Source organism: Scyliorhinus torazame, chromosome 22 (genome assembly GCF_047496885.1).
Source record: "Scyliorhinus torazame isolate Kashiwa2021f chromosome 22, sScyTor2.1, whole genome shotgun sequence".
In the NCBI taxonomy this organism is placed as follows: domain Eukaryota; kingdom Metazoa; phylum Chordata; class Chondrichthyes; order Carcharhiniformes; family Scyliorhinidae; genus Scyliorhinus; species Scyliorhinus torazame.
Window position 1 is genome coordinate 26,369,878 of NC_092728.1, and position 23,560 is coordinate 26,393,437.

A 23,560-nucleotide genomic window follows, 5' to 3' on the forward strand; every position below is an offset into this window, starting at 1 on the left:
ATATAGTTGGATATTGTTGGATATAATTAGATATAGTAGGATATAGTTGGATATCCTTGGGTATAGTTGCATGTATTTGAATATAATTGCATATTGTTGGATATAGTTAGATATATTTGGATATAGTTGGATATATTTGGATATAGTTCGATATAGTTCGATATATTTGGATATAGTTGAATATCGTTGGATACAATTGGATATAGTTGGATAGAGTTGGATATATTTGGATATAGTAGGATATTTTTGGAAATAGTTGGATACATTTGGATATAGTTGGACATAGTTGGATACATTTGGATATAGTTGGATATAGTTGGATACATTTGGATATATTTGGATATAGTTGGATGTATTTGGATATAGTTGGAAAAAGTAAGATATAGTTGACTTTAGTTGGATATATTTCGATATCGTTGGACATCGTTGGACATAGTTGGATGTAGTTGGTTATAGTTGGATATATTTTGATATAGTTGGATATAGTTGGATATATTTGGATATATTTGGATGTATTTTGGATATGTATTGATATAGCTGGATATAGTTGGACATATTATGATATAGTTGGATATATTTAGATATAGTTGGATATTGTTGGATATTGTTGGATATAGTGGTACATATTTGGATATCGTTGGGTATAGTTGGATTTTGTTGGATATAGTTGGATATATTTAGATATAGTAGGATATAGTTGGATATAGTTGGATATATTTGGATATAGTTGGATATACTTGGATATCCTTGGATATATTTGGAAATAGTTGGATATATTTTGATATCGTTGGATATATTATGATTTTGTTCGATATATTTGGATATAGTTGTATATCGTTGGATATAGCTGGATATAGAACATAGAACGATACTGCGCAGTACAGGCCCTTCGGCCCACGATGTTGCACCGAAACAAAAGCCATCTAACCTACACTATGCCATTATCATCCATATGTTTATCCAATTAACTTTTAAATGCCCTCAATGTTGGCGAGTTCACTACTGTTGCAGGTAGGGCATTCCACGGCCTCACTACTCTTTGCGTAAAGTACCTACCTCTGACCTCTGTCCTCTATCTATTACCCCTCAGTTTAAAGCTAATTCCCCTCGTGCCAGCCATTTCCATCCGCGGGAGAAGGCTCTCACTGTCCACCCTATCTAACCCCTTGATCATTTTGTATGCCTCTATTAAGTCTCCTCTTAAACTTCTTCTCTCCAACGAAAACAACCTCAAGTCCATCAGCCTTTCCTCATAAGATTTTCCCTCCATACCAGGCAACATCCTGGTAAATCTCCTCTGCACCCGCTCCAAAGTCTCCACGTCCTTCCTATAATGCGGTGACCAGAACTGTACGCAATACTCCAAATGCGGCCGTACCAGAGTTTTGTAGAGTTTTGGATATATTTGGATATAGTTGGATATAGTTGGGTATAGTTGGATATAGGTGCATATAGTTCGAAATAGTTGGATATAGTTGTATATTGTTGGATATATTTGGATATAGTTGGCCAGGGTTGGATATATTTCGATATAGTTGGATATATTTGGATATATTAGGATATAGTTGGATATAGTTGGATATAAGAACATAAGAACATAAGAACTAGGAACAGGCGTCGGCCACCTGGCCTCTCGAGCCTGCTCCGCCATTTAATGAGATCACGGCTGATCCTTGCGGACTCAGCTCCACTCTCCGGCCCGTACACCATTTCCCCGAATCCCTTTATTCTTTAGAAAGGCATCTATCTTTTTCTTAAAAACGTTTAAAGAAGGAGCCTCAACTGCTTCACTCGGCAAGGAATTCCAGAGATTCACAACCCTTTGGGTGAAGAAATTCCTCCTACGCTCCGTCCTAAATCTACCTCCCCTTATTTTGAGGCTATGCCCCCTAGTTCTGCTTTCCCCGAGCAGTGGAAACAACCTGCCCGCATCTATCCTATCTATTCCCTTCATAATTTTATATGTCTCAATAAGATCCCCCGCATCCTTCTAAACTCCAATGAGTACAGTCCCAGTCTACTCAACCTCTCGTCATAATCTAATCCCCTCAACTCTGAGATCAACCTAGTGAATCTCCTCTGCACTCCCTCCAGTGCCAATATGTCCTTTCTCAGGTAAGGAGACCAAAACTGAACACAATACTCCAGATGCAGCCTCACCAACACCCTATACAATTGCAGCATAACCTCACTAGTCTTGAACTCCATCCCTCTAGCAATGAAAGACAAAACTCGATTAGCCTTCTTAATCACCTGTTGCACCTGCACACCAACTTTTTGCGACTCGTGCACCAGCACACCCAGGTCCCTCTGCACAGCAGCATGTTTTAACATCTTACCGTTTAAATAATAATCCATTCTGCTGTTATTCCTCCCAAAATGGATAGCCTCACACTTGGCAACATTGAATTCCATCTGCCAGACCCTAGCCCATTCACCTAACCTATCCAAATCCTTCTGCAGACTTCCGGTATCCTCTGCACTTTTTGCTTTACCACTCATCTTAGTGTCGTCTGCAAACTTTGACACATTGCACTTGGTCCCCAACTCCAAATCGTCTATGTAAATTGTGATCAACTGCGGGCCCAACACTGATCCTTGAGGGACCCCACTAGTTACAGGTTGCCAACCAGAGAAACACCCATTTATCCCCACTCTCTGCTTTCTGTTAGTTAACCAATCCTCTACCCATGCTACCACTTTACCCTCAATGCCATGCATCTTTAGTTTATGCAGCAACCTTTTGTGTGGCACCTTGTCAAAAGCTTTCTGGAAATCCAGATATACCACATCCATTGGCTCCCCGTTATCTACTGCAGTGGTAACGCCCTTAAAAAATTCTACCAAATTAGTCAGACACGACCTACCCTTTGTGAACCCATGCTGCGTCTGCCCAATGGGACAATTTCCCTCCAGGTGCCCTGCTATTTCCTCCTTAATGATAGATTCCAGCATTTTCCCTACAACCGAAGTTAAGCTTACCGGTCTATAATTACCCGCTTTCTGCCGACCTCCTTTTTTAAACAGTGGTGTCACGTTTGCTACTTTCCAATCCTCTGGGACCACCCCAGAGTCTAGTGAATTTTGATTAATTATCACTAGTGCGTTTACAATTTCCCTAGCCATCTCTTTTAACACTCTGGGATGCATCCCATCAGGGCCAGGAGACTTGTCTACCTTTAGCCCCATTAGCTTGCCGAATACTGCCTCCTTAGTGATTACAATCATCTCAAGGTCCTCACCTATCATATCCTTATTTCCATCAGTCACGGGCATGTTATTTGTGTCCTCCACTGTGAAGACTGACCCAAAAAACCTGTTCAGCTCCTCAGCCATTTCCCCGTCTCCTATTATTAAATCTCCCTTCTCATCTTCCAAAGGACCAATATTTACCTTAGCCACTCTTTTTTGTCTTATATATTTGTAGAAGCTTTTACTATCTGCTTTTATGTTCTGAGCCAGTTTACTTTCATAGTCTACCTTACTCTTCTTTATGGCTTTTTTAGTAGCTTTCTGTTGTCCCCTAAAGACTTCCCAGTCCTCTAGTCTCCCACCAATTTTTGCCACTTTATATGTTTTTTCCTTCAATTTGATACTCTCCCTCACCTCCTTAGATATCCACGGTCGATTTTTCCCCTTTCTACCATCTTTCTTTTTTGTGGTATGAACCTTTCCTGAACACTGTGAAAGATCGCTCGGAAGGTTCTCCACTGTTCCTCAACTGCTTCACCATGAAGTCTTTGCTCCCAGTCTACCTTAGCTAGTTCTTCTCTCATCCCATTGTAATCGCCTTTGTTTAAGCACAAAACACTAGTGTTTGATTTTACCTTGTCATCCTCCAACTGTATTTTAAAATCCACCATATTGTGGTCACTCCTTCCAAGAGGATCCCGAAATATGAGATCATTAATCAATCCTGCCTCATTACACAGGACCAGATCTAGGACCGCTTGTTCCCTTGTAGGTTCCATTACATACTGTTCCAGGAAATTATAGTTGGATATATTTCGATATTGTTGGATATAGTTGGACAGAGTTGGATATAGTTGGATATAGTTGGATATATTTGGATATAGTTGGATATGTATTGATATAGCAGGATATAGTTGGACATATTATGATATAGTTTGGTATATTTAGATATAGTTGGATATTGTTGGATATCTTTGGATATAGTTGGACATAGATGGATATAGTTGGATATATTAGGATATAGTTGGATATAATTGGATATGGTTGGATATTGTTGGATATAGTTGGATATATTTGGATATGGTTGGATATAGTTGGATATATTTGGATATAGTTGGATATAGTTGGATATATTTGGACACAGTTGGATATATTTGGATACAGTTGGATATATTTGGATATAGTTGGACATATTTGGATATGGTTGGATATAGTTGGATATATTTGGATATAATTGGATATAGTTGGATATATTTGGGAATAGTTGGATATATATGGAAATAGCTGGATATATTTGGATATTGTTGGATCTATTTGGATATATGTGGATATAATTGGATATATTTGGATACAGTTGGATATATTTGGATACAGTTGGATATATTTGGATATAGTTGGACATATTTGGATATATTTGGATATAGTTGGATATATTTGGGAATAGTTGGATATATATGGAAATAGCTGGATATATTTGGATATTGTTGGATCTATTTGGATATATGTGGATATATTTGGATACAGTTGGATATATTTGGAAATAGTTGGATATATTTGGATATAGTTGGATATATTTGGATATAGTAGGATATATTTGGATATAGTTGGATATTGTTGGATATAGTTGTATATAGTTGGATATATCATCATAGATGTATCTGTATCTAGGATATCTGTATCTGTATCAGGATATAGTTGGATACAGTTGGATTATGTTGGATATAGTTGGATGTAGTTGGGTATAGTTGGATATTGTTGGATATAGTTGGATATATTTGGATACAGTTGGACATATTAGGATGTAGTTGGATACAGTTGGATATAGTTGGACATAGTTGGCCAGAGTTGGATACATTTGGATATTGTTGGATATAGTTGGATATAGTTGTATATATTTGTATATAGTTGGATATAGTTGGCTATAGTTGGATACAGTTGGATATATTTGGATATAGTTGGATATTGTTGGATATAGTAGGATATAGTTGGATGTAGTTGGATATTTTTGGATATATTTGGATATAGTTGGATATATTTGGATCCCGAAATATGAGATCATTAATCAATCCTGCCTCATTACACAGGACCAGATCTAGGACCGCTTGTTCCCTTGTAGGTTCCATTACATGTCCAGGAAATTATCCCGGGCAAATTCTATAAACTCCTCCTCAAGGCTGCCTTTACCAACCTGGTTAAACCAATCGATATGCAGATTAAAATCTCCCATGATAACCGCTGTACCATTTCTACATGCATCCGTTATTTCTTTGCTAATTGCCTGCTCTACCATCCTGTTACTATTTGGTGGCCTATAGACTACTCCTACCAGTGACCTTTTCGCCTTACTAGTCCTGATTTCCACCCAATTTGATTCAACCTTGTCTTCCATAGCACCAATATCATCCCTTACTATTGCCTGGATGCCATCCTTAAACAGCAAAGCTACACCACCGCCCTTACCGTCCATTCTATCTTTTCGTATAGTCTGATACCCTTGGATATTTAACTCCCAGTCGTGACCATCTTTTAACCATGTTTCAGTAATGGCCACTAAATCATAGTCATTCATGATGATTTGCGCCATCAACTCATTTACCTTATTTCGTATATTACGAGCATTCAGGTAAAGTACACTTATGCTGTCTTTTGTGCACTCACCTCTCCCAGCACTGTCCCGGCTCTCTCCTCCCGCACTTTTTAAATCTCCCGGCTCTCTCCTCCGGCGCTGTTTTCGCTGTCCCGGCTCTCTCTGCTCCCGCGCTGTTTTCGCTGTCCCGGCTCGCTCTGCTCCCGCGCTGTTTTCGCTGTCTCGGCTCTCTCCTCCCGCGCTTTTTAAATCTCCCGGCTCTCTCCTCCGGCGCTGTTTCCGCTGTCCCGGCTCTCTCTGCTCCCGCGCTGTTTTCGCTGTTGGATAGTTGGATATAGTTGGATATAGTTGGATATATTTGGATATAGTTGGAAAAAGTAGGATATAGTTGGATGTAGTTGGATATATTGAGATATTGTTGGATATATTTGGATATAGTTGGATATATTTGGATATAGTTGGATATATTAGGATATAGTTGGATATAATTGGATATAGTTGGACATAGTTGGATATTGTTGGATATAGTTGGATGCAGTTGGATATCGTTGGATATAGTTGGATATGGTTGGATATATTAGGGTATAGTTGGATATAGTTGAATATAGTTGGATGCAGTTGGATATAGTTGGATATATTTGGATATAGTTGGAAAAAGTAGGATATAGTTGGATATATTGAGATATTGTTGGATATTGTTGGATATATTTGGATATAGTTGGATATAGTTGGATACAATTGGATATAGTTGGACATAGTTGGATATAGTTGGATATTGTTGGATATAGTTGGATATAGTTGGATATTGTTGGATATAGTTGGATATAGTTGGATACAGTTGGATATAGTTGGATATTGTTGGATATAATTGGATATAGTTGGGTACAGTTGGATATAGTTGGATATATTTGGATATCGTTGGATATAGTTGGATGTATTTGGATATAGTTGGAAAAAGTAGGATATAGTTGGATGTAGTTGGATATATTGAGATATTGTTGGATATATTTGGATATAGTTGGATATATTAGGATATAGTTGGATATAATTGGACATAGTTGGATATAGTTGGATATATTTGGATATCGTTGGATATAGTTGGATATATTTGGATATAGTTGGTAAAAGTAGGATATAGTTGGATGTAGTTGGATATACTGAGATATTGTTGGATATAGTTGGATATATTTGGATATAATTGGACATAGTTGGATATAGTTGGATATTGTTGGATATAGTTGGATGCAGTTGGATATAGTTGGATATAGTTGGATATGGTTGGATATATTAGGGTATAGTTGGATATAGTTGGATATAGTTGGATGCAGTTGGATATATTTGGATATAGTTGGAAAAAGTAGGATATAGTTGGATATAGTTGGATATATTGAGATATTGTTGGATATTGTTGGATATAGTTGGATATAGTTGGATATAATTGGATATAATTGGATATAGTTGGACATAGTTGGATATAGTTGGATATATTAGGATATAGTTGGATATAATTGGATATAGTTGGACATAGTTGGATATTGTTGGATATAGTTGGATGCAGTTGGATATCGTTGGATATAGTTGGATATAGTTGGATATGGTTGGATATATTAGGGTATAGTTGGATATAGTTGAATATAGTTGGATGCAGTTGGATATAGTTGGATATATTTGGATATAGTTGGAAAAAGTAGGATATAGTTGGATATAGTTGGATATATTGAGATATTGTTGGATATTGTTGGATATATTTGGATATAGTTGGATATAGTTGGATACAATTGGATATAGTTGGACATAGTTGGATATAGTTGGATATTGTTGGATATAGTTGGATATAGTTGGATATTGTTGGATATAGTTGGATATAGTTGGATACAGTTGGATATAGTTGGATATTGTTGGATATAATTGGATATAGTTGGGTACAGTTGGATATAGTTGGATATATTTGGATATCGTTGGATATAGTTGGATGTATTTGGATATTTTTGGAAAAAGTAGGATATAGTTGGATGTAGTTGGATATATTGAGATATTGTTGGATATATTTGGATATAGTTGGATATATTAGGATATAGTTGGATATAATTGGACATAGTTGGATATAGTTGGATATATTTGGATATCGTTGGATATAGTTGGATATATTTGGATATAGTTGGTAAAAGTAGGATATAGTTGGATGTAGTTGGATATACTGAGATATTGTTGGATATAGTTGGATATATTAGGATATAGTTGGATATAATTGGACATAGTTGGATATAGTTGGATATTGTTGGATATAGTTGGATGCAGTTGGATATAGTTGGAAAAAGTAGGATATAGTTGGATATAGTTGGATATATTGAGATATTGTTGGATATTGTTGGATATAGTTGGATATAGTTGGATATAATTGGATATAGTTGGACATAGTTGGATATAGTTGGATATAGTTGGATATAGTTGGATATAGTTGGATATTGTTGGATTTAGTTGGATATAGTTGGGTACAGTTGGATATAGTTGGATATATTTGGATATAGTTGGATATAGTTGGATATTGTTGGATATAGTTGGATATATTTGGATATCGTTGGATATAGTTGGATATGGTTGGATATAGTTGGATATAGTTGGATATAGTAGAATATAGTTGGATTTATTTGGATGCAGTTGGATATCGTTGGATATAGTTGGATATATTAGGGTATAGTTGGATATATTAGGATATCATAGATTAGCATAGAATTTACAATGTAGAAGGAGGCCATTTGGCCCATCGAGTCTGCACCAGCTCTTGGAAAGAGCACCCTACCCAAGGTCAACACCTCCACCCTATCCCCACAACCCAGCAACCCCACCCAACACTCAGGCCAATTCTGGACACTAAGGGCAATTTATCATGGCCAATCCACCTAACCTGCACATCTTTGGACTGTGGGAGAAAACCGGAGCACCCAGAGGAAACCCACGCACACACGGGGAGGATATGCAGACTCTGCACAGACAGTGACCCAAGCCGGAATCGAACCTGGGACCCTGGAACTGTGAAGCAATTGTGCTATCCACAATGCTACCGTGCTGCCCTATAGTTGGATATACTTGGTATAGTTGGATATTATTGGATATAGTAGGATATCGTTGGATATTGTTGGATATAATTTGATATAGTTGGATATAGTTGGATATAGTTGGATATATTTGGCTATAGTTGGATATTGTTGGATATAGTTGGATATAGTTGGATATTGTTGGATATAGTTGGATATAGTTGGATACAGTTGGATATAGTTGGATATATTTGGATATAGTTGGAAAAAGTAGGATATAGTTGGATATATTGAGATATTGTTGGATATTGTTGGATATAGTTGCATATCGTTGAATATAGTTGGATATAGTTGGTTAAAGTTGGATATAGTTGGATATAGTTGATATTGTTGGATATAGTTGGATATATTTGGATATAGTTGGAAATATTAGGATATAGTTGGATATAGTTGGATATAGCTGAATATAGTTCGATATAGCTGGATATAGTTGGATATAGTTGGATGTATTAGGATCCATTTAGATATAGTTGGATACAGTTGGAAATATTAGGATCTAGTTGGATAAAGTTGGATATAGTTGGATATATTTGGATATAGTTGGACATATTTGGATATAGTTGGATATATTTGGTTATAGTTGGATATATTAGGATATAGTTGGATATAGTTCGATATTGCTGGATATTGTTGGATGTAGTTGGATATATTTGGATATAGTTGGATATATTAGGATCTAGTTGGATATAGTTGGATACAGTTGGAAATATTAGCATCTAGTTGGATAAAGTTGGATATAGTTTGATTTATTTGGATATAGTTGGATACAGTTGGAAATAATGCAAATAACCAGAGAACCACCTATTAATCCCCACTCTTTGCTTTCTATTAATTAACCAATCCTCTATCCAATGGACAATTTAATGGACAGAGTGGAGCGGAGGAGCCGGTGTCTGTCCAGCAGTCATCGCACTCGTCATCTGTGTTGCGATGACGGCATCCTTTTGGTCTTGTGATCGGACGATGATGAAATTGATCATGTGCCAGTGCTTTGACCGTGGATGTCTCCAGGAAGTCTTGAACTTGTATTTTTGGTGGAACAGCGTGTTACTGATGACATGCTGGTGTTCCGCGCATTTGGTGAGCTGGAGAACCCCGTTGGAGTTGTAATTCCCAATTCCTTCATTGCCCATGTTTCCTTTCCAGAGTTGGGAGTCCTTTCCAACCTACTCAGTGTCTAATTGTTTGGCCTTACGGGCCCTTTGACTACGTCTACGTGGTTCCCCAGACGGTACAGCAGAACTGGAGGTGGACTCCTGTGATTCCTGCCCTCTGACACCGGATCCCTTTGGCGGCCGTTTCCTGGGGCGTCCTGGCCTAGATGGGCCAGGCTGCGGCCCGGGCGACTGGGATGGCAAGCTGCCAGCCTGTCCTGCCCGTTGCCCACCCGATGCACCTGGGACGGAAGGGGGGGGGGAGTCCGAGGTGTCGCGGTGTACCGGGACCTCCCCTACAGAGGGAGCCGGAACGGACCACACCACCTCCTCCTCCCTCGGGGTGCCCGATGGCCCCCAGGCCTCTACATGGGTGGGGAATGCGAACGGACTGGCCATCCGACGCCCCCCCCCGACATCTGGTGCTGCCAGTCCTGGAGGCCCGTGCTGGTATCGACAGGGGTCTGCAGGTTTGCAGCCATGGAGCCCAGGGTGTTGGCAAACCCTGTCTGTGACAGTGCGACGCCGGCTCGCACATGGCCACTGGCGCCGATGCCCTCAGCGATGGCCTGCTGAGACTGGGCCATGGCCTGCTGAGACTGGGCCATGGCCTGCAGAGACTGGGCCATGGCCTGCAGAGACTGGGCTATGGCCTGCAGAGACTGGGCCATGGCCTGCAGAGACTGAGCTATGGCCTGCTGAGACTGGGCCATGGCCTGCAGAGACTGGGCTATGGCGTTGAGCGCCTCTGCCATCTGGCGCTGGCACTGGCTCATGGCCTCCTGTGAGAGGGCAGCCATTTCCTGGGCCACAGACGCCGCCTGCACAGAAGGCCCCAGGCCTCGCAAACCGTTCCCCATGTCTGACACCGTCGCACCCATTGCCTCCACCGCGGACGCCACCCGTGCGGTGTCGGCCTGGGTGGCACGCATGACCGGCACCACTTCCAGCTCCTGGACACGGGTGGACTCCTCCACCTGCGACCGCAGTCGCCGCAAGCCGCCCGTCACCCTCTTCGCTCGTTCCAGGTTTGGTGGTTGCATCGGATCTTTGTGTGGGTGTGGTAACTCCAGGAACCCGGGATCCATCTGGGCGGCAGATGTTCGCTTGGGCTGGGCTGCCCTCCGACCGCCCGGCCCCTCTGCTGCTCCTACCTCCACCTGCTGTACCGGGACGGCTGTGTTGTGCGCACCAGTGAGTGTACCAGACGCCTCATCACTAAAGTGCCCAACCGTGGTGAGTGTTTCTGCGACGGTGGAGGGTGTTGGTGACAGCAGTGGCGTTGTGTCGTGCTCTTCGTCCCACTCTGAGTCCATGGCACTTTGGGGTGGGGGTTCGTCTCCACCCATCCACTCTGAGTCACTGTCCGGTATTTCGTCTTCCTGGGTAGTGTTGTCCCGGGTAGTGGTGTCCCAGGTAGTGGTGTCCCGGGTAGTGGTGTCCCGGGTAGTGGTGTCCCGGGTAGTGGTGTCCTGGGTAGTGGTGTCCTGGCTCGGATGTGACGGGGGCCTGTGGCTGCCCCCTCATCGCTGGGTGGTCGCTCCCGCACGTGACGGGGGTATCGTCTCCCTGTTGCTCCAGGTCTCTCCGTCTCCCGTGGTGTGCGAGGGGCATCCTGCGGCCGTCGCATGCTGGAGGGTCCGGGTCTCTCCGTCTCCCGTGGCCTCCGAGGGGCATCCTGCGGGCGGTCTGCATCTGCGGGGATGGGTGCCTGGACGTTTGGTCCTGCGATACACAATGAAGCATGCATGGTTAGACATCAGGCAGTGATCAGGTGATACGGGGAGGGGGATATAGGGGAGGGGGGATATGGGGACGGGCTGTCGGTGGCTCACTTGCTACTACGCCCCCGACCTCTGCATCAGCAACCTCCCGGTCCTCAGGTCCGCCAGCCAGTTCCAGGGCCCTTTCCTCATGTACGGTCAGTGGCCTCTCATCAGCGGGCCCTCCTCCAGTCCTCACATGCTCCCTATTGTTGTGTGCGTGCTTCTCCTGTGGGGGGGGGGTGGCAGGGGTAAAAGGCAACACTGTTAGACAGGTATATGAATGCACGCCATCGGTTGCACGTGCATTGCAGAGGTTAAGGTTAGGGCTGGATTCACTTGGGGATATGGGGGAGGGGGGGATATGGGGGAGGGGGGATATGGGGAGGGGGTATATGAGGAGGGGGGATATGGGGGAGGGGGGATATGGGGGAGGGGGGATATGGGGGAGGGGGGATATGGGGGAGGGGGGATATGGGAGAGGGGGGATATGGGGGGATATGGAGGAGGGGGCATATGGGGGAGGGGGATATGGGGGAGGCGGGGATATGGGGGAGGGGGGATATGGGGGAGGGGGGATATGGGGGAGGGGGGATATGGGGAGGGGGATATGGGGGAGGGGGGTATGGGGAGGGGGGATATGGGGGAGGGGCGGATATGGGTGAGGGGGGATATGGGGAGGGGGATATGGGGGAGGGGGGATATGGGGGAAGGGAGATATGGGGAGGGGGGATATGGGGGAGTGGGGATATGGGGGAGGGGGGATATGGGGGAGGGGGGATATGGGGAGGGGGGATATAGGGGAGGGGGATATGGGGGATATGGGGGAAGGGGGATATGGGGAGGGGGGATATGGGGGATATTGGGGAGGGGGGATATGGGGGAGGGGGGATATGGGGGATATGGGGGAGGGGGGATGGGGGGAATATGGGGGATATGGGGAGGGGGGATTTGGGGGAGGGGGGATATGGGGGAGGGGGGATGGGGGGATATGGGGGATATGGGGAGGGGGGGATTTGGGGGAGGGGGGATATGGGGGATATGGGGAGGCTCACCCTGCCTGCTCTGACGAGGTTGTTCACCTTCTTGTGGCACTGGGTGCCTGTCCGTGGTGTCAGGGCCACAGCGGTGACGGCCTCTGCCACTTCCCTCCACAGACGCCGGCTGTGGCGTGGGGCAACTCTGCGGCCGTGCCCGGGATACAGGGCGTCCCTCCTCTGCTCCACCGCGTCCAGGAGCGCTTCCACATCGCATGACTCGAACCTCGGGGCTGAGCGACGGCCAGCCATCCAGTCGGGTGTTGCGGTCGGGTGTTCCGGTCGGGTGGGGGGGAGCAGCGCGGCCTTATGAGCCGTCACGCCGTGCAGCGCGTATGACGCTGCACAGCGTGAACCACTGCGCAAGCGTGGATCCCGTTACGTCGCTGCTAGCCCATTTCGGGCCGGAGACTATCGACCCATTTTTCCGACGTGACACAAGTCGGATTTGTGCCGTTTTTTGCGCCGATCGGCGGACTTTCCGCCGATAACGGAGAATTTCGCCCCAGGTTCCCGGTGCGGGGCGGAGAATAGCCATTCACCCCGGAAATCCGGCGGGACGGCGCTTCCGCGATTCTCCGTGGACCCGCTAGCCCCGCGCGCGCCGTTGGGCGATTCTCCGCGGTTGACCGGCCGAACTCCCGCCGGCGTGGTTTACATGTGGGACCACCCGGCGGGAGCTGGGACCCACGGCCGCGGTCCTGTTAGGGGGCGGGTGTATCTGACCCCGGGGTTGGGGGGGGGGGGGGGGGGAGCGGTGGCGTCAGCGGTGGCCAGGCCCGCGATCGGGGGCCCCCGATCGGCGGGCCATCGGGATCGAGGGGGACCTACCTTACTCCACGCAGGCCCACTGTGTGGCTCCGCCATGTCGGCCGCGCCCACGCCGAGGTGGACCTGCTTGCGGCCGCCATGCGCATGTGCGGCCGCGCAGTCAGGCTCGCAGGGCCCCCGCCGGCAGCCAGAGCAGCGGGACGCACGCCGGGGTGCTGCTAGCCCCTTGGAAAACGGAGAATCACCCTGGAACTTCGAGGAAAAAGTCTGGAGTGATTCTCGCCCGTTTTCCGGCGGGTGCAAAAATGCAGCCCATGGGGCTGTTCAGATAAACACATACCCAAAGTCTTAGTGAGTTAAAGAAAGCTGTAATAAATCCAGCTCATACTGAAGACTGATTTGTCTGTTTCCTCATTTGAAGTCAATAATGTTACAAACCTACTGGAGAAATGGTTCTGCGGAGCGGCGGTATTGATGTAACAGCGCAATTAGATGGACAGACGACAGATTTGTCCTTGCACACAGTCAAAGGAAATGGTCCAACACTAATGGGAAGAACTTGGCTGGCCAAGATCAGATTAAATTTGGCCGAGGTAAATCTCCTGACACGTTCAAAATTAGGCCGACCCAAATTCTTGAAGAAGCAGGCCATGGTCTTCAATAGTGAGCTGGGAAGCACGAAGGATATCCCAGTAAAGATGAGGACCTAGGAGGAAAGTTGGGACGAGATGCCGAAAGGCTTGGTCAGTGCCCTGTGCAATCAGACCCAAGATACAGGACCGCGTGGCTTGGAAGCTCAGGGCGACCGTCACTTTGGCGGCCACCGGGAGCGGGTGTCCTCCCCCCACACCTCTGCGGCGCGAGGCAAGCCACGGTCTGCCAGATATGTTTCCATGGACCCCCCCTTGGCTGAGCTGTGATGGCCTTTCTATGAAACGTGCTCTGCCTCGGACCCAATTCGCCCCTGAAACATTTGGAAAAACAAGGCTCACTGAGGGGTCCAGCTTACTCACTGGGGTCCACTAGGAACAGACAATTCTGGATTTGGTGATGTGTAATGAGGCAGACTTGATTAGGGAACTTAAGGTGAAGGAACCCAGAGGGAGCAGTGACCACCGTATGATAGAATTTACCCTGCAGTTTGAGAGGGAGAAGCTGCAATCAGATGTATTACAATTAAATAAGGGTAACTCCAAAGACATGAGGGAGGAGCTGGCCAGAGTTGATTGGAAAAGGAGCCGAGCCGGGAAGGCTGTGGAACAACAATGGAAGGAGTTTTGGGGGTTATTCGGGAGGCACAACAGAAATCCCAAGGAGGAGGAAACATGCTAAGGGGAGGACAAGGCAGCCATGGCTAATGAGGGATGTTAAGGACAACATAAAGGCTAAAGGAAAAGCATACAAAGTGGGAAAAGCATACATTAGTGGGAAGCCAGAGGATTGGGAATCATTTAAAAGCGAGCAGAGGACAACTAAAAAAGCAATAAGGGGAGAGAAGACGAAATATTAGTGCAAGCTAGCTAGTAATATAAAGGAAGATAGGAAGAGTTTATTTCAATATATAAAAGGTAAGAGAGAGGCAAAAATAGACATTGGACCACTAGAAAATGTGGCTGGAGAAGTAATAATAGGAAACAAAGAAATGGCAGACGAACTGAATAGTTACTTTGCATCAGTCTTCACGGTGGAAGACACCAGTGGGATGCCAGAGCTCCAGGAGAACCAGGGGGCAGAGGTGAGTGCAGTGACCATTACTAAGGAGAAGGTTCAGGAGAAACTGAAAGATCTGAAGGTGGATAAGTCACCTGGACCGGATGGACTACACCCCAGGGTCCTAAAAGAGATAGCGGAGGAGATTGTGGAGGCATTAGTGACGATCTTTCAGGAATCACTGGCGGCAGGGAGGGTCCCAGAGGACAAGGAAGTGGCTAATGTAACACCGCTGTTTAAGAAGGGAGGGAGGCAAAAGACGGTTAATTATAGGTCGGTTAGCCTGACTTCAGTCATTGGTAAGATTTTAGAGTCTGTTATTAAAGACAAGGTCGCGGAGTACTTGGAAGTGCATGGTAAAATAGGACTGAGTCAGCACGGCTTCGTCAAAGGGAGGTCGTGTCTGACAAATCTGTTAGGGTTCTTTGAGGAAGTAACAAGGAAGTTAGACAAAGGAGAACCAGTGGACGTGATTTATTTAGATTTCCAGAAGGCCTGTGACAAGGTGTTAAATAAGGCGGCGTTGTAACCTGCTCTGGGCCGGCGCGACCTCGGCGTGTAAGGGTCGGGTGGTGGCCTGTGGTGGGGGAGGGGGGTCCGACCCCGGGGGGGGGCCTCTAATGTGGCCTGGCCCGCGATCGGGGCCCACCGATCGGTGGGCCGGCCTCTGTGGCTGGGGGCCTCCTTTCCTACGTGCCGGCCCCTGTAGCCCGTGCGTTGGCGCCGGTGCAACTGCGCATGCGCGGATCCCGCGGCGCACAGTTCGCGCCGGGATCTGCAGCTGGAGCGGCGCGAACCGCTCCAGCGTCATGCTGGCCCCCTGTAGGGGCCAGAATTCCACGTGGGAGTGGCCCGTTCACGCCGTCGTAAAATGCGACGGCATTTACGACACTCTGAACACTCTGCCACGGGATGGGAGAACCCCGCCCCGGTTCACGATTCTCTTAAGATTAACGTGCAGGTTCAGTCGGCAGTTAAGAAGGCAAATGCAATGTTAGCATTCATGTCAACAGGTCTGGAATACAAGACCAGCGATGTACTTCTGAGGCTGTACGAGGCTCTGGTCAGACCCCATTTGGAAAGGGTCCAGAGGAGGTTCACAAGAGGGATCCCTGGAATGATCACTCATTGATCCCTGGAATGAAGAACTTGTCGTATGAGGAACGGTTGAGGACTCTGGGTCTGTACTTGGAGTTTAGAAGGATGAGGGGGGGGTTCTTATTGAAACTTAGAGATACTGCGAGGCCTGGATAGAGTGGACACGGAGAGGATGTTTCCACTTGTAGGAAAAACTAGAACCAGAGGACACTATCTCAGACTAAAGGCACGATTCTTTAAAACAGAAATGAGGAGGAATTTCTTCAGCCAGAAGGTGGTGAATCTGGGGAACTCTTTGCCGCAGAAGGCTGTGGAGGCCAAATCACTGAGTGTCTTTAGGGCAGAGATAGACAGGTTCTTGATTAAGAAGGGGATCAGGAACTTTGGGGAGAAGGCAGGAGAATGGGGATGTGAAAATATCAGGACACTCACTGGGGGTCAGGCCCACTGACTGGGGGTCAGAGACACTCACTGGGGGTCAGGGACACTCACTGGGGGTCAGGGTCACTCACTGGGGGTCAGGGTCACTCACTGGGGGTCAGGGTCACTCACTGGGGGTCAGGGACACTCACTGGGATCAGGGTCCTCACTGGGGATCAGAGACACTCACTGGGGGTCAGGGTCACTCACTGGGGGTCAGGGTCACTCACTGGGGGTCAGGGTCACTCACTGGGGGTCAGGGGCACTCACGGGGGGTCAGAGACACTCACTGGGGGTCAGGGTCACTCACTGGGGGTCAGGGTCACTCACTGGGGGTCAGGGTCACTCACTGGGGGTCAGGGGCACTCACTGGGGGTCAGGGTTCTCACTGGGGGTCAGGGTCACTCACTGGGGGTCAGGGACACTCACTGGGCGTCAGGGACACTCACTGGCGTCAGGGTCCTCACTGGGGGTCAGGGTCACACACTGGGGTCAGGGACACTCACTGGGGGTCAGGGTCACTCACTGGGGGTCAGGGTCACTCACTGGGGGTCAGGGTCACTCACTGGGGGTCAGTGTCACTCACTGGGGGTCAGGGTCACTCACTGGGGGTCAGAGACACTCACTGGGGGTCAGGGTCACTCACTGGGGGTCAGGGACATTCACTGGGGGGGTCAGGGTCACTAACTGGGGGTCAGGGACACTCACTGGGGGTCAGGGTCACTCACTGGGGGTCAGGGTCACTCACTGGGGTCGAGGTCACTGACTGGGGGTCACGGTCACTCACTGGGATCAGGGTCACACAGTGGGGGTCAGGGTCACTCACTGGGGGGTCAGGGTCCTCACTGGGGGTCAGTGTCACTCACTGGCGTCAGGGTCACACACTGGGGGTCAGTGTCACTCACTGGCGTCAGGGTCACTCACTGCGGGTCAGGGTCACACACTGGAGGTCAGGGTTCTCGCTGGGGGTCAGTGTCACTCACTGGCGTCATGGTCACTCACTGCGGGTCAGGGTCACACACTGGGGGTCAGGGTTCTCGCTGGGGGTCAGGGTCACTCACTGGCGTCATGGTCACTCACTGGGGGTCAGGGACACTCACTGGCGTCAGGGTCACACACTGGTGGGTCAGGGCCCTCACTGGGGGTCAGAGGGACTCACTGGGGGTCAGGGACACTCACTGGGGGGTCAGGGTCCTCACTGGGGGTCAGAGGGACTCACTGGGGGTCAGAGGGACTCACTGGGTGTCAGGGTCACTCACTGGGGGTCAGGGTCACTCACTGGGGGTTTGAGGGATTCACTGGGGGTCAGGGTCACTCACTGGGGTCGAGGTCACTCACTGAGGGTCAGGGTCACTCACTGGGGTCAGGGTCACACAGCGGGGGTCAGGGTCACTCACTGGGGGTCAGGGTCCTCACTGGGGGTCAGTGTCACTCACTGGCGTCAGGGTCACACACTGGGGGTCAGTGTCACTCACTGGCGTCAGGGTCACTCACTGCGGGTCAGGGTCACACACTGGGGGTCAGTGTTCTCGCTGGGGGTCAGTGTCACTCACTGGCGTCATGGTCACTCACTGGGGGTCAGGGACACTCACTGGCGTCAGGGTCACACACTGGTGGGTCAGGGCCCTCACTGGGGGTCAGAGGGACTCACTGGGGGTCAGGGACACTCACTGGGGGGTCAGGGTCCTCACTGGGGGTCAGAGGGACTCACTGGGGGTCAGGGACACTCACTGGGTGTCAGGGTCACTCACTGGGGGTCAGGGTCACTCACTGGGGGTTTGAGGGATTCACTGGGGGTCAGGGTCACTCACTGGGGTCGAGGTCACTCACTGAGGGTCAGGGTCACTCACTGGGGTCAGGGTCACACAGCGGGGGTCAGGGTCACTCACTGGGGGTCAGGGTCCTCACTGGGGTTCAGTGTCACTCACTGGGGTCGAGGTCACTCACTGGGGGTCAGGGTCACTCACTGGGGTCAGGGTCACACAGTGGGGGTCAGGGTCACTCACTGGGGGGTCAGGGTCCTCACTGGGGTTCAGTGTCACTCACTGGCGTCAGGGTCACACACTGGGGGTCAGTGCCACTCACTGGCGTCATGGTCACTCACTGCGGGTCAGGGTCACACACTGGGGGTCAGGGTTCTCGCTGGGGGTCAGTGTCACTCACTGGCATCATGGTCACTCACTGGGGGTCAGGGACACTCACTGGCGTCAGGGTCACACACTGGTGGGTCAGGGCCCTCACTGGGGGTCAGAGGGACTCACTGGGGGTCAGGGACACTCACTGGGGGGTCAGGGTCCTCACTGGGGGTCAGAGGGACTCACTGGGGGTCAGAGGGACTCACTGGGTGTCAGGGTCACTCACTGGGGGTCAGGGTCACTCACTGGGGGTTTGAGGGATTCACTGGGGGTCAGGGTCACTCACTGGGGTCGAGGTCACTCACTGAGGGTCAGGGTCACTCACTGGGGTCAGGGTCACACAGCGGGGGTCAGGGTCACTCACTGGGGGTCAGGGTCCTCACTGGGGGTCAGTGTCACTCACTGGCGTCAGGGTCACACACTGGGGGTCAGTGTCACTCACTGGCGTCAGGGTCACTCACTGCGGGTCAGGGTCACACACTGGGGGTCAGTGTTCTCGCTGGGGGTCAGTGTCACTCACTGGCGTCATGGTCACTCACTGGGGGTCAGGGACACTCACTGGCGTCAGGGTCACACACTGGTGGGTCAGGGCCCTCACTGGGGGTCAGAGGGACTCACTGGGGGTCAGGGACACTCACTGGGGGGTCAGGGTCCTCACTGGGGGTCAGAGGGACTCACTGGGGGTCAGGGACACTCACTGGGTGTCAGGGTCACTCACTGGGGGTCAGGGTCACTCACTGGGGGTTTGAGGGATTCACTGGGGGTCAGGGTCACTCACTGGGGTCGAGGTCACTCACTGAGGGTCAGGGTCACTCACTGGGGTCAGGGTCACACAGCGGGGGTCAGGGTCACTCACTGGGGGTCAGGGTCCTCACTGGGGTTCAGTGTCACTCACTGGGGTCGAGGTCACTCACTGGGGGTCAGGGTCACTCACTGGGGTCAGGGTCACACAGTGGGGGTCAGGGTCACTCACTGGGGGGTCAGGGTCCTCACTGGGGTTCAGTGTCACTCACTGGCGTCAGGGTCACACACTGGGGGTCAGTGTCACTCACTGGCGTCATGGTCACTCACTGCGGGTCAGGGTCACACACTGGGGGTCAGGGTTCTCGCTGGGGGTCAGTGTCACTCACTGGTGTCAGGGTCACACACTGGAGGTCAGGGTCACTCACTGGCATCAGGGTCACTCACTGGCATCAGGGTCACACACTGGGGGGGTCAGGGTCCTCACTGGGGGTCAGAGGGACTCACTGGGGGTCAGGGACACTCACTGGGGGGTCAGGGTCCTCACTGGGGGTCAGATTGACTCACTGGGGGTCAGGGACACTCACTGGGGGTCAGGGTCACTCTGGAGAGTCGGGGTCACAGTGGGAGAGTCGGGGTCAGATTGGGAGAGTCGAGGTCACACTGGGAGAGTCGGGGTCACACTGGGAGAGTCAGGGTCACTCTGGGAGACTCAGGGTCACTGGAAGAGTCGGGGTCACTCTGGAGAGTCGGGGTCACTCTGGGAAAGTCGGGGTCACACTGGGAGAGTTGGGGTCACACTGGAAGAGTCAGGGTCACTCTGGGAGTGTCGGGGTCACTCTGGGAGTGTCGGGGTCACACTGGGAGAGTCAGGGTCACTCTGGGAGTGTCGGGGTCACACTGGGAGAGTCAGGGTCACTCTGGGAGTGTTGGGGTCACTCTGGGAGAGTCAGGGTCACTCTGGGAGTGTCAGGGTCACTCTGGGAGAGTCGGGGTCAGATTGGGAGAGTCGGGGTCACACTGGGAGAGTCAGGGTCACTCTGGGAGTGTCGGGGTCACTCTGGGAGAGTCAGGGTCACTCTGGGAGTGTCAGGGTCACTCTGGGAGAGTCGGGGTCAGATTGGGAGAGTCGGGGTCACGCTGGGAGAGCGGCGGTCACTCTGAGAGAGTGGTGGTCACTCTGGGTCACTCAGAGTGGTCTGGTCACTCTGAGAGAGTGGCGGTCACTCTGGGAGAGTGGCGGTCACTCTGGGAGAGTGGTGGTCACTCTGGGTCACTCAGAGTGGTCTGGTCACTCTGGGAGAGTGGCGGTCACTCTGGGTCACTCAGAGTGTGCCACAGTCACTCTGGGAGAGTGGCGGTCACTCTGGGAGAGTGGCGGTCACTCTGGGTCACTCTGAGAGCGCTCTGATCACTCTGGGAGAGTGGTGGTCACTCTGGGTCATTCTGAGAGCGCTCTGATCACTCTGGGAGAGTGGCGGTCACTCTGGGTCACTCTGAGAGCGCTCTGATCACTCTGGGAGAGTGGCGGTCACTCTGGGAGAGTGGCGGTCACTCTGGGTCACTCTGAGAGCGCTCTGATCACTCTGAGAGCGCTCTGGCCACTCTGGGAGAGTGATGGTCACTCTGGGAGAGTGGTGTTCATTCTGGGTCACTCTGTGAGCGCTCTGGTCACTCTGGGAGAGTGTCGGTCACTCTGGGTCACTCGTAGTGGTCTGGTCACTCTGGGAGAGTGATGGTCGCTCTGGGAGAGTGATGGTCACTCTGGGAGAGTGGCGGTCACTCTGGGAGAGTGACGGTCACTCTGGGAGAGTGGCGGTCGCTCTGGGAGAGTGGCGGTCGCTCTGGGAGAGTGGCGGTCGCCCTGGGAGAGTGATGGTCACTCTGGGAGAGTAGCGGTCGCTCTGGGAGAGTGATGGTCACTCTGGGAGAGTGGCGGTCACTCTGGGAGAGTGATGGTCACTCTGGGACAGTGGCGGTCGCTCTGGGAGAGTGATGGTCACTCTGGGAGAGTGGTAGTCGCTCTGGGAGAGTGATGGTCACTCTGGGAGAGTAGCGGTCGCTCTGGGAGAGTGATGGTCACTCTGGGAGAGTGGCGGTCGCTCTGGGAGAGGGATGGTCGCTCTGGGAGAGTGGCGGTCGCTCTGGGAGAGTGATGGTCGCTCTGGGAGAGTGATGGTCGCTCTGGGAGAGTGGCGGTCGCTCTGGGAGAGTGATGGTCGCTCTGGGAGAGTGGCGGTCGCTCTGGGAGAGTGGCGGTCACTCAGGGTCACTCTGTGAGCGCTCTGGTCACTCTGGGAGAGTGGCAGTCACTCTGGGTCACTCTGAGAGCGCTCTGGTCACTCTGGGAGAGTGTCGGTCACTCTGGGTCACTCGTAGTGGTCTGGTCACTCTGGGAGAGTGATGGTCGCTCTGGGAGAGTGATGGTCACTCTGGGAGAGTGGCGGTCACTCTGGGAGAGTGATGGTCACTCTGGGAGAGTGGCGGTCGCTCTGGGAGAGTGGCGGTCGCTCTGGGAGAGTGGCGGTCGCTCTGGGAGAGTGGCGGTCGCTCTGGGAGAGTGATGGTCACTCTGGGAGAGTGGCGGTCGCTCTGGGAGAGTGATGGTCACTCTGGGAGAGTGGCGGTCACTCAGGGTCACTCTGAGAGCACTCTGGTCACTCTGGGAGAGTGTCGGTCACTCTGGGTCACTCATAGTGGTCTGGTCACTCTGGGCGAGTGATGGTCACTCTGGGAGAGTGGCGGTCGCTCTGGGAGAGTGACGGTCACTCTGGGTCACTCTGAGAGCACTCAGGTCACTCTGGGAGAGTGGCGGTCACTCTGGGAGAGTGGCGGTCGCTCTGGGAGAGTGATGGTCACTCTGGGAGAGTGGCGGTCGCTCTGGGAGAGTGATGGTCGCTCTGGGAGAGTGATGGTCACTCTGGGAGAGTGATGGTCGCTCTGGGAGAGTGGTGTCGCTCTGGGAGAGTGGCGGTCACTCTGGGAGAGTGATGGTCACTCTGGGAGAGTGATGGTCGCTCTGGGAGAGTGGTGTCGCTCTGGGAGAGTGGCGGTCACTCTGGGAGAGTGATGGTCGCTCTGGGAGAGTGGTGTCGCTCTGGGAGAGTGATGGTCACTCTGGGAGAGTGATGGTCGCTCTGGGAGAGTGGCGGTCACTCTGGGAGAGTGATGGTCGCTCTGGGAGAGTGATGGTCACTCTGGGAGAGTGATGGCCGCTCTGGGAGAGTGGTGTCGCTCTGGGAGAGTGGCGGTCACTCTGGGAGAGTGATGGTCGCTCTGGGAGAGTGATGGTCGCTCTGGGAGAGTGGTGTCGCTCTGGGAGAGTGATGGTCACTCTGGGAGAGTGATGGTTGCTCTGGGAGAGTGGCGGTCACTCTGGGAGAGTGATGGTCGCTCTGGGAGAGTGATGGTCACTCTGGGAGAGTGATGGTCGCTCTGGGAAAGTGATGGTCGCTCTGGGAGAGTGACGGTCACCCTGGGAGAGTGGCGGTCGCTCTGGGTGAGTGGCGGTCGCTCTGGGAGAGTGGCGGTCGCTCTGGGAGAGTGGCGGTCGCTCTGGGAGAGTGGCGGTCGCTCTGGGAGAGTGGCGGTCGCTCTGGGAGAGTGATGGTCACTCTGGGATAGTGATGGTCGCTCTGGGAGAGTGGCGGTCACTCTGGGTCACTCGGAGTGTGCCACAGTCACTCTGGGATTCCCAGGCTGCCCGCCTTGCTCTCTAATCGGGAGCTGTCACTTTTCAGCTCTGTGTCTGTTCAAACCTGTGAAGACAGCTGCTGCCCGGGGCTGGTTCAAGTGAGGAGCTCGCTCAGTTGTTCAGAAAGACAGGAGCACAAGACACAGCTCCATTAGCAAGCAGC